The sequence below is a fragment of the Pelobates fuscus genome, chromosome 5 (assembly GCF_036172605.1).
Source record: "Pelobates fuscus isolate aPelFus1 chromosome 5, aPelFus1.pri, whole genome shotgun sequence".
Taxonomy (NCBI): domain Eukaryota; kingdom Metazoa; phylum Chordata; class Amphibia; order Anura; family Pelobatidae; genus Pelobates; species Pelobates fuscus.
Genome location: NC_086321.1, coordinates 332,391,103 through 332,403,067, shown reverse-complemented (window position 1 = coordinate 332,403,067; position 11,965 = coordinate 332,391,103).

Here is an 11,965-nt window from a genome sequence, read left to right as displayed (position 1 = left end):
CTTTTTCACATGTTGACATGTGCTGGATATTTTTAATTCTGCATGACACAAACCAAGGGTACCCCTGACATAGTGCAGAAGTTATAATTCCACATTTCCAAATTTGGACTGCATTGATTGTCTCAGAGCATCCCCAATCTGTCGAGTAAGGGTCCAGGCTATGGGCACCTGTAGCTCCTGGGGTTTGTCTCAAAACACTTTAAATTCTTTGACAGAAAACCACAGGACGATGTCCTGTCTCCTAGCACCATAAACACTAAAAAAGACCATGTTTTTATGGGTGCTTAGAATGCCCCTTAAATAAGAGAGCCCCACACAGATACCATCACTGTCACAGACTCTGTCTTAATTTCACAGAGCTTTGATGCGATTCCGACACACCAGTCAAGCTAACTACATACAGCCAAGTCCTGCTATATACCCCGGTATTCAGAACTGGACATTGCACAAAATGTGCACGCACACCATACAAATATGTTGGATGGCTAATGAGAAAGCAAACTTCCTCATCAAGATGACCCAAGCTTAGAGGATGTTCTTTAGTTTCTGGGTAACCTACCTATGTGTACATAGTGGCTGCTTCTTTTTTTTTTACTTTGCAGCCACCCTGGACAGATGTCTCCTCCCATCCTGTGTATACACATTCTGCATGTCTCTGTGACCTAGTGCCGTGTGTGCAGGGTTATCCTGATCCTAATCCTGGCTTCAATAAGCATGCCTGCAGCAGCACACCTGAAGATTCAGAATGCCTTGTGTTAATGTAGACTTATATACACATACACACACCTGCATTGCACATGACATGTTTGTGCAATGTGTGCAGCCTTCACATAATATGTTTAAAATATATACAAACACACCCAGATATAGACCTATACATATGCATGCCCACATGCATTGCTACTTATTCTTGTACTATATACAGTAAGTGCAGTCATTAGGGGCAGATTAACCCTACGCTCGCAGAATATTGTTACCGTCCAAGGCTGGAAGACTTTGGATGGATAAATAGAGCTGAATTTTGGGGCAGGGATTTTTGAACTAGGAGACCCAGGAGAATGACATCCAATGACAAATGGCGCTATAACTACTTCAATGAGGAGTAGTAAGGTACTTGGAGAACCCCCTTAAAACGGCGCTGTTATTTGTGGAGACCCCAAGGGTGCCATGTCTGCTTGACTTGTGACTGTGGGGGCGAGGGGGAATAGCACTTTATCAAGTGGTGTCTGGTGGTAATATTGGAAACAATGGAAATGACTTGTGAATCAGGCTGAACATAAACTTGTAAATTTCTGAGTCATTTTGAAGCATTTTCAATGATTTAATGACTAGTTAAATAAATCTCACTAGTTTCCGTTTTTTTTTATTTACATGCCGTACTGGCACGGCCTGTAAATTAGTTTAACCCCTGTAGTGCGTACTCACTGCACATGTACAGAACTACTGAATGAATTCTCAAATATGCATGTGCTCATGTGACATTTCTGTGTAGATAACAAAACACCCCTAAGAACCCCCGTGGCATCATAGGGTGGCGAAAATGTCCAGAAGGTGGCCACTTACCTCTGGTGTAATATTCACCCCAGTAAAAGCAACCGTGTTTACTTGGTTTGGGAAATGAGAAAGTAGAAGTTAGCTTCAATGATATACGATCACCATGTCTACATTTTTAACATATATATAATATGGAACATATTCTATAACTTAGTATATCTGTCTAACGCAGAGAAGTAATCAAACATGTTTAATCTCTGGTATTAGGAGATAAAATACTCAGAGAAGCATATCTACTGCCTCCTCCATTAGTTTTTTTTTTTTACTCAGTAAAGTAGCTGTTAAAGGCCCAATGTACATGGTTGAGAATCAGGGGAGATGTAGTTTACAAACACAAACCCAGGTTAGCTAATACTGGTGTTCTGTTACAAGTTAAAGTTCACCTGTCGTGGAAATATAAATGGGTGGTACTTTTTCGGGTTATAAAATCTAATTTTCACTTGCAGTGGCTAAGGGGATTAGGCCTTACCCTAATTGTTGTGGAACAGATGCCAATGCATTATCACTGCTCAATATTAGCTATGGAGGATGCCCCTTTTGTATTTGTGCTTACCTCCCAAAACTGGGAAAAGTGGGCTTGTCAGCTTGGAGTATTTGCACAACAGGGTGACAGACAAACCACACTGACCGGACATACTCTGGGCATCCCAGGCACAGAGTTCCTAAAACACTTTGTAATGGGCTCAATTCTCTAAAGATACTTAGTGCAATGCCAGCATGTTTGTCAATGTTCTTGCCAAGCTTTCTCCTGACATTTCCCTGGTATCCACTGATGAAGGACAACAGGGAACAAATCTGGGACAGTAGGACATGAGCCTGAATTCAGGACTGTCTGCTGAATTTTGAAATGGAAGGTATGACATGCGAGAGAATACAGTAGTGACAGCGACTCCTAGTAGATAAAGCTGACAGAAGCTGAAGATTTTGGTAGGCAACACGTTTGTTACTTACAAGGAGTAAGATGTTTGGGTAAGCATTGTTACCTTTTTCCCTCTCCCCAACACTTAAAAGTGCAAAAATTCCCAAAGTGACAGCGCCACTTTAAGACTGTGTTTTAAAGGGACAGTCCAGGCACCATAACAAACTGTACATAGGTTAAGGCCCAGTTCAATCCCCTGTTTCCTTGCACAATGCAGCGATTTGAAAACATCACTATAGCAAAGTCCACCCCTTCACAGGAACAAACTAATGCTTTCCTTGGTTCTTGCTTAGTAAATGAGTGTCCACCTATTTAGCTTACTGTGAATAAACCTGAACTGTAGTTGCATATCATTCAAACAGAAGTCTGACTGGAGCAACCAGTACGTTGATAGAAGGCATGGTGTGATCAGCATAACAGTTCTATTTATCCTATCTGATGAATGGATCTCCTGCCATGTGTTAAATGACTTGTTTTATTAATCCCCTTTGGGAAGATGTTTATGGGATATGCTCAACTCCTATTGAAAACAATAGGTTCATCGGTATTGGCTGAGCCACGTCCTGGTTTAGAACTTGCTGCAGAAGCTGCAAGTCCTGTTTTTAAATGTTTAATTGTTCACCTAGTGCATTACAAATGTATGTGGAGTCAATCCGAACTTTAAGTGTCTCTCCTAGGATGATCAAAATGTTTTATTTAGAAAAGTAGGTGTTACATAGATGCTGAAACTGAAGAGAGCTTGATGTTTAGTCACAGAGGGCGGATGATCATGGGCAGTGTTTTGGAATTGTTAGTTATTAATAACACTCCCAGGGAACATTCTTATATAAGTCATATACATTTCTGTGGGTGACGTGTGACAGATAAGCAGAGTCTTATTACTCACAAAAATTTAAACATATTGCATAACTGTATTGTTTATTTTTTGGACATAAATTCATAACTTGAGTTGTAGATGTAGTTACGGCCCAAAATTCACAACATTTTATTAGATGACCATTATTAATCATTCACACATGAAGCCATTACCAATAATGCTCCTAGTGCTTCACAGGCCTGTCATTATAATTCCTGTTACACAAAGCCATCCTTATATGTCTTACAAACGTGTGGCTCAACTGAACTTTCCCTGGAACTCCTTTCATCAATACATATAGTACTGTCTTTAATCCATCCTGTTATTCCATACAATCTTCCCTATACCCACTCTTGTTACTTTTTGAAACTCATCCTGTTGCTCCTTATAACCCTCCTTGTAACTCCTTCTATTAATCTGTATAACCATACCCTATAACTCATCCTGTTACACGATATAATCATCCCTTTCCACCAATTAACCTTTGACACCACCAGTGGAGGCTGGTGGGGCGGCAACCTGTTTCATATTTTGCGGGTTTTGCAATCTCTTGGCATGATAAGTACTCATGATAAGTGTCTTAGAAACAAAAACATTTAAAACAAAAAGTAGTTTAGATCAATCACTTGGGTTCAAAATTTACTAAATGTCATCTGGAGATTGCCTGTGTTACTGGGGTTTACTCCTGTATAATTTATAAAACCAAAAATTGGAGGATATGCAGAGGACTCATATACTCTTTTATTTAAGATAGATACCGTATTTTTCCGTGTATAAGATGACCCCTATTTGTTTTAGCCCAAAATTAAGAAAGCAATATTTAAAAAAAAATAAAAAAATTATTCTTTATTTTTCCGTGCATGGATTAACAAATCAGGCCTGCAAAACCACGCCTTAATAATCATGAGAAACAATTATTAAATTCTGGTCTTTCCTCCCTCAAGTGTTGTTACTCCTGTGTCTCCCTCCCTCCAAGTCAACGGTGCTACCATCAGCTCCACCACGCAGGCTCGCTGCCTAGGTGTTCTCTTTGACTCCGACCTCTCCTTCAAGCCTCACGTTCAATCTATCGCCAAATCCTGTCATTTCCATCTCAAAAACATTTCGCGCATCCGCCCCTACTTAACGCCAGATAACGACTAAGGTGTTGGTCCATTCCACTGTCCTTTCTCGCCTTGACTTCTGTAATCCGCTTCTCAGTGGTCTTACGTGCTCCCAAATTGCGCCGTTACAGTCCATAATGAATGTGGCGGCGAGGCTCATCTTCCTGTCCGCCCGCACCTCCCATGCCTCACCCTTCTGTCAGTCCCTACATTGGCTTCCTATAAAATATAGAGCTCAATTTAAAATTCTGGTTCTTGCTTTCAAATCTCTACATAATGCTGCTCCCACCTATCTATCCTCCCTTATACACAAGTATGTCCCGTCTAGGCCCTTACGATCTGCTGAAGACTTACGTCTTCTGTCCGTACTCCCACCTCTGATGCTCGCCTTGAAGATTTCTCGAGGGCTGCACCGTTCCTGTGGAACTCGCTTCCCTCCTCCGTTAGATGCTCACCCAGTCTCCACTCCTTCAAAAAATCATTAAAAACCCACTTCTTCATAAAAGCGTATCAATTAAACTGTTAATAGCTCCTGACTGATTCCTCTTCTACAACTGTCACTAGTCTAATACTATCCTTACCTCATTTTACCCCACTCCCTCTAGCATGTAAGCTCATTGCGCAGGGCCGTCAACCCTTCTGTTCCTGTGTGTCCAACTTATCTGGTTACAACTACATGTCTGTTCGTCCACCCATTGTAAAGCGCTGCGGAATTTGATGGTGCTCTATAAATATCATAATAATAATAATGGCAAAGAGTAGTACTGCACATTTTTTTTTGTTTACCAGCATAGAAAACAAGGGTATTAGGTATGTCAGTGGAGAGAAATCAAAAGCATTTTCAACATAGGTCAGTCCGACTGACTGCATAAGGGGTCATAAAAACATGCTTAGGAGACAGGAAATATGCTAATGATTACGATTATGTTAGCGTTGGTTAAGGTTCTACAGAACAATGCAATGAAACTCTTGCACTACAGTGATGCTAAGTAACACACAGGTTACTGCACTGGTATCCAGAGTCCCACATGTCTGCGCCCCTTCTGCCATAGTCCTCAGCACAGCCCAGTTCATCAAGCTCATGAGTCCCATTGCAGTTTCCCAGCAGGGCTTGGTCTTGAGTTCCTTCGCAAGGATGTTTGTGCACTTGAGTGAAAGTGGCGCTCCAAGGGCGTGAGTGGTAAGTAGAGGACTGTCCCTGCCCAGGCTGCGACTTAGGAGGATGTTGTACCCTGGTGAGCTGTGGCGCTTTCTTATGCGCCTGTTTCCTATTCTTTACTCTCAGTGCTGTGTCAGAGCGTCGCCCAGGTGGTGTGTAGTGCTGGGTGGTCTGGTGCCTGGGTGGCATTGATGGTAGTGTGCGAGGAGTATTTAGGCGCAGGGTAAGTGATTTCCAGAAGTTGTCCAGCAGCTCATCCAGTTTGGACATGAAGTTGAGTTGCAGGTCCCGTACACGTGGCGTCCGCCATCTTGTCTACTCGGCGTTGGGCGCTCTGGATGATAAGTTGTGCAGGCATTACTGGATTAGCGCAGGCAAGAGGCGCCGGGAAATCCCTCACCGGTGGGTGGGGTGGAGGGGATATTGTAGGCAAGACCTCTGGAATTATGTGGTACCTCGAACAGAGGGATCGGCCGCCTCCCCACGTCCACCGTGAGTAGGCCTACTCTTGGGCCTCGGGTCTGCCGCCTGTGGGAGCTGCTGATCTTGGTTGGAATTTCAGGAAAGTCAGCGGTATAGGTTACCACCCGTCTCCGGGGTAGGTCCCCTAATTGTATTCCGTGCTGATTACAGCTGCCTAAATACAGCAGGTGGTTCGGGGGCATGCTGGGACATCACAGTTGTATTCCATCTGCTCCCACGATCCTCATTTCCCACCCCATACATATATATCAGAAAGCAAGACCTACCTAACATGGCTGCTCCTTTTATGGCGTGGCATGTCTTTGGAACAACGTTGGTAGTAAGTGCTGAAGTCTGCTACAGTTCCCACGCATATAGGGACCTCTTCCTCTTTGCCACAGCATTCATGAGTGGATCGGCAGGAGATAGGCCAGGTATGTGTGTGGACTGCAGTGACATTCCGTGTATAAAATGACCCTCAATTTTAGAGTAACAAAAATTTAGAAAATACAGTAATTCAAAAATGTTCCTTAATTTCAGAAACAAACAAAAAACAACTAAACAAAAGTATTCAAACAGACACAAATTGTCTCACAATACAAATCCCACCCTTTTTAAAAATGTCATAGTAGCTAGATGGGTGTAATTGTACATCTCATAAAATCTAAATAAAATGAGAAAGACAAACAGTCTTGTTGTAATAGCAACTATGTTGCAAACCATCTATAAGGTACTTTACTTCAGTTTACCAGCTGGCAACACTGAGAATAGTTGCAAATGTAACTGCTTGCTTTTAAAGCAATATAACACCTGTAAATGATCCCCTATACTCCATCTGAGTATATCCATGCAGAATCTCCCGAAATCCAAGTGTAGGAGAAGGTGTAGTGATTATAACTCAAAATTCCCCCAAACATGAGCCAAGACTTCATGAAGGGGTAAAACGATCTGCTTAATGGAGGCCACAGCTTTGCCTTTTATGCAAGTCCCCAAGCAAGGTATACTCCCAGATGGACCTTGTGGGGGACAGGAACACAATTCCAATAACCAATCAAAGTATAATGCAATGTAAAACACTCCCACTGAAACAGTAAAATCCCTCCTCTCTGTCCTGGAGATAATTGGGTTAAGTGGTCATAGTAAACTTAATTATCTCCAGGTACAGAAAATATTTCAAGGTTATAAAATTCACAAAACACTTTAAAATACATAAAATCCCATTTCACATAACCGAACCCCCATAGTCTACATATCCCCAGATAGCTTGGATCTGAGCGCCCAACATATCCGAAAAGTACTCAGATCCCACGAACGCAGTCGAATCGCCATGGGGTTAAAGGATTTGACCGACCGCTCTGAATAAGTCTGGCCAGAAATAGTTCCGTGATTTTAGCTATAGGGTCGGTCTAGTTCATGAGTTTTCATTCGAACGGAAATCAGTGAAATCATCAAAAAGATGAATGAATCCCCTGGCTCATATTATAGTAATGGTTCGGTAGTTTTAGTAGAACAAACCATCAAACCTTGGTTCTCCTAGCTTGCCGCAGCCAGAAACAGGCGTTCGTGTGTTTTGACCGGTGTTCGGGTCGTCAAGTGGCTGCCTCAGAGTTCCTGGCACTTGACGACCAAGTCCCGCTGCCTGCGTACGTGCGACAAGATGGCGAAAGAGAACACTGCATTCTTGTGGTTTGTTTCAACTTAACGAGCCAAAAGGGTGGTCGGTGTTCAGTGATTAGTTCAGTTAACTAAATAAGAAGGGAAATAGTACCAAATGCTCAAACAGAATATAACAAGGGCACTGGTACACACAAAATAGGGGGATTTTGTCACCTAATTGGTTAACTATAGTTGAAAGATAAAGCCCACCCGCCCTTGTGCCTTGGGTTGATAGAGCACTCGAAGGCACATGAATAGACAAATCCCGAGTTAATGTTTGCAATAAGCCTGACCCATCACAGTTTTTTCTTAAGGAGTGTGAATGGTAAACAATAAGAATCTCCATACACTACCAAGAACCAAAGTCACTAATGAGAAATGAAAGCTAAACATTGACGTCTTAGGGAATCACCTTTAAAACAAGTTGGTTCACTTAGTAAACTTTCAATCACACTCACATGCTATATCTTAAGATATTGATTTTAAATTCACGTCTATCTGATAATAAAACGCCCAGCCTGCATTTCTCTTATCAGTATACCAGGGGAATTTTTTATTTTTTTTTAAAGTATATTAAATGAAAAGTTATGTTTTATGAGTATATCAGTCCTCTGCACAGCCTCCAATTTTTTGGTTCCATAATTAAAAAAAAAAAAAATCTGATTAAAGCTGCTCTGTCTTGGGCTTATCCATTATTTGGTTGTTTGTTTTTTAAGGTCTCCCTTCACGTTATGTGCCCTGAATGTCTCCCCAAATGTGCAATAGTTGCTTGAAGGCAACAGAGAATTGTGAGATTTGAGCCCAAAGGACACAATATGGTTTGACAAAAACTCCATATGTTTTGCCTTAAACTCCACCCTTTGTCAAGTTTTGTCAACACTAGGAAATTAAAGTAGTTCCTACTTTGCCTTATGAATTTTTAGAAAAATGGAAGAGATATAAAGAACAGATTGAGAGAGAGGAAGAAAAGAAGAATTGATGTACATGTATTGTCCTGTCTTCAAGGACGGTCATTCATGGGGTGGAGTCTGTACACTTGAAGCGTATTTGTTTCCCAAATATAGTTTGAGAGTGTAGTATTGAATACGTCTTAGAGTGTACTAGGAAGGATTCACTTTGCTATTTACCCCACTGTGTGTATTTAGTGTCAGTACTAGTTTAAACATTTTCATATGTGTGTATAAATAGGTTTAGAGTGTTGTCCTTGGGTATGAATTCTCATTAGTTGAGTACATGGGATTAAGTAGGCTGTAACTCTCTCCCTGTTACACCTTCCCCCACAAACAGCCTTTCCAGCAAGCCCTTTGTTTCAGCAGTTGAGCCGATTAGAACGCTTACCCGACCATAGGGAATCTCTCTGGAACTCCAGCGCGGCTATGGACAAGCACCTCACCCCGGTCACTTTTCACCCTTGTTTTAACCCCTTTCCCAAAGATCTAGGAAGGCGCTCTTTGGAGGTTAGGTTTACCTCATCCTCCTTAATAATCGCTCCCTGTGAAATGGAGGGAGCCCCCCCTTTCAGCCCACTGGAACCCCCGGTAAAAGACCTCGACATAGCCCTAATCGCATGGAACTATTTTCGGGAAGAACTATAACAGTGGTCGGTCTAAAAGTCAATTGAGTGGCGATTGGACAATTTCCCATGGATCAGAGCTCTATTTTCACAGAATAGGCGCTCTGATCCCCTCCTTCATGAGATATTTGACTTGTGGGGATATTATGTTGTTTTCGGGATGTTTTTGTGTGTAGCCTCTTCTGTGTCTGGGAGATAATTAGTTTACCGGTTATGAGCTCAATTATCTGCCAGACACAGAGACGCCTGGGCGGGCTTAGGACTGAATGAATAGAGACCCCATGCTGGGTGTCCTTGTATGAATACCCGTACCTTCTGCCTTAATAAGCCATACTGATTTACCCTTCATCAAGTCTTGGCTGATGTTTGGGGATACTAGAGCTATATTACACTTTCACTCTGCAGGACTAGAAAGACTCTTCAGCGGAGTATACTCAGCTGGAGTATAGGGGATCCGCTACATAGGCGGAGCCTGTGTAAGGGGACAGTAAAATTCCCTGGGTTTAGTCTTGACACTGTCACTGGTATACACCCCCGTAGGATTTTTATCACTGTTACAACAAAATTGTCTGACAAGACATGGGTGGCTAAAAACAAGTTATGATGTGGCAGTGACTTTATTAATTACTGTATTATATGTCATTCATATACTGAAAAACCAATCAATTAACTCATAGCTTCTAATAATTATCTGTTAGATACAGGTATATCCTGTCACATGTAATTAAGAAGGTGAAGACATGATAAGTCCATGTGAAGTATTGTTAAATGAGCTGTTTGTTTATATGTAATCGTGTTAGACACGTTGTTTCAAACTAGATGATGGGTTACAAATGACTCCCTGACTGCAGACTATCAGGGCAAGTTCTGTCCCAAATCTCACACGACTGTGTTGAATTTGCGGACCTCTCCTACCATGCCTGATGTCTCCAAATTTTCCAAACCATAGTAGAGCAGGTGCATTAAGGGAAAATATGTACATCCATTGATGTCATTTAATATACAACATCTCCCTGACTGCACATTATTAGGACAGTCCCAGGCAGCTCAGGTTTATATCTAATGTGCAGATTATGACTGTGATTGCAGATTAAATTATCACTAATGGTACCCAGAGGTTTTTTTATATCAATGAAGTGGTCTGGATGTAGTTACCCTCTAGTTTTAACCCTGTAATATAAAACAGTTCCATTTAGTGGATACGCCAATGTTATGATTAAATACCGCGCTAGTGGCTGTCTTCGTAACAGCCACTAGAGATGCTTCCACTGAATAACTGAGTCCAAATCAGGTATTCAATCAAATAATGCTCACAGAGAGCATTTGATTGGCGCAGCATGGCGTTATGCCGTGCATGTGCACCAGCCTCACAGTGCTTCCCATGAGGGAGGCAGATCTAGTACAACTACCTTTTAAACCCTCATGAGGAGAAGGGGCAGACGCCTAAATAGGTAGGTTAACCCTATAGCCTTAGGAATGCATGTTTGTATTCCCGACGCTATAATGTTCCTTTAACAGGGCAGGCTCAGACAGTGCTGGGTTTATATCTAATGTACAGCGACCTCCTGACTGCAGATTATCAGGACAGGCTCAGACAGGACTCATATTAGTATCTAATGTACAACATCCCACTGACTGCTAATTATCAGGACAGGCTCAGATAGTGGGCTGGGTTTAAATCTTATGTACAGGAACCCCCTGACTGCAGATTATCAGGACCGGCTTGGACAGTGCTGGGTTTATATCTAATGTACAGCGACCTCCTGACTGCAGATTATCAGGACTGGCTGAGAAAGTTCTGGGTTTGTACCTAGTGTACAATGACCCTCTAAATGCGGTTTATTGGAACAATTGTATACAGAGAGCAAGTGTATATCTAAAGGGTACTGAGCCTACAGCTTTGTACTTATAGTTTCTGTTAAATGAATGTTGTTGTGCAGACAGTACATCAGGGCAGAGGAAGACAATAACAGCACTAAATGATTTCACCACAAGGAAGTGTTTCATCAGCTTCCAGAAACTCAAAATCCACCCCACCCTCTGTGTTTAGACACCACAAACAGATCCTGTTGTAAAGGTTGCATGTGTCCAGGGGAGAAGGGAGGGTACAGAGAGACCGGAATAACACAATAAAGAAAGAATATGAGTTGTCACTAATGTGGTCCTTTTAACCAGCCACCTGACTGAATATCTTGGTCTGTAATGAGCAAAAGTTGGAGTGCTAGAACAAGGCACAATGCATGAACTGCACCACACAGAGAGAGATAAAGGGTAGTAGATACATGGAAGTGCCTTCCAGTGAATAGAAAATTGGTTAAAAAAAAATGGGGGTATTCAAACCGGAACATCTAAATTAGTAATTTGGTATGTATCTGGTATTCTGATCTCTCTCTCTCTTTTTTTTTTTTTATGACACGGCTTCTTATTCTAAGACTGAATATGGGTTTCTGATTTTAAACCTTGCCCCCTCCCCCTACTCCAATAATCCAGGGTCAGTCTTCCAAACAAAATAAAAATGCTTTGATTGGCAATACATTATCCAGGCATTCAATGAATAGATATTCCTAATGGATGATAAAATCTTAACCCTCATCCATGAAACCTCTTCCAATACAAAATATATTGCATTGCATTCCATGAGTTCCCTAAAATTATGTTGGAGTGTGGTGTAACCACTTAGTTG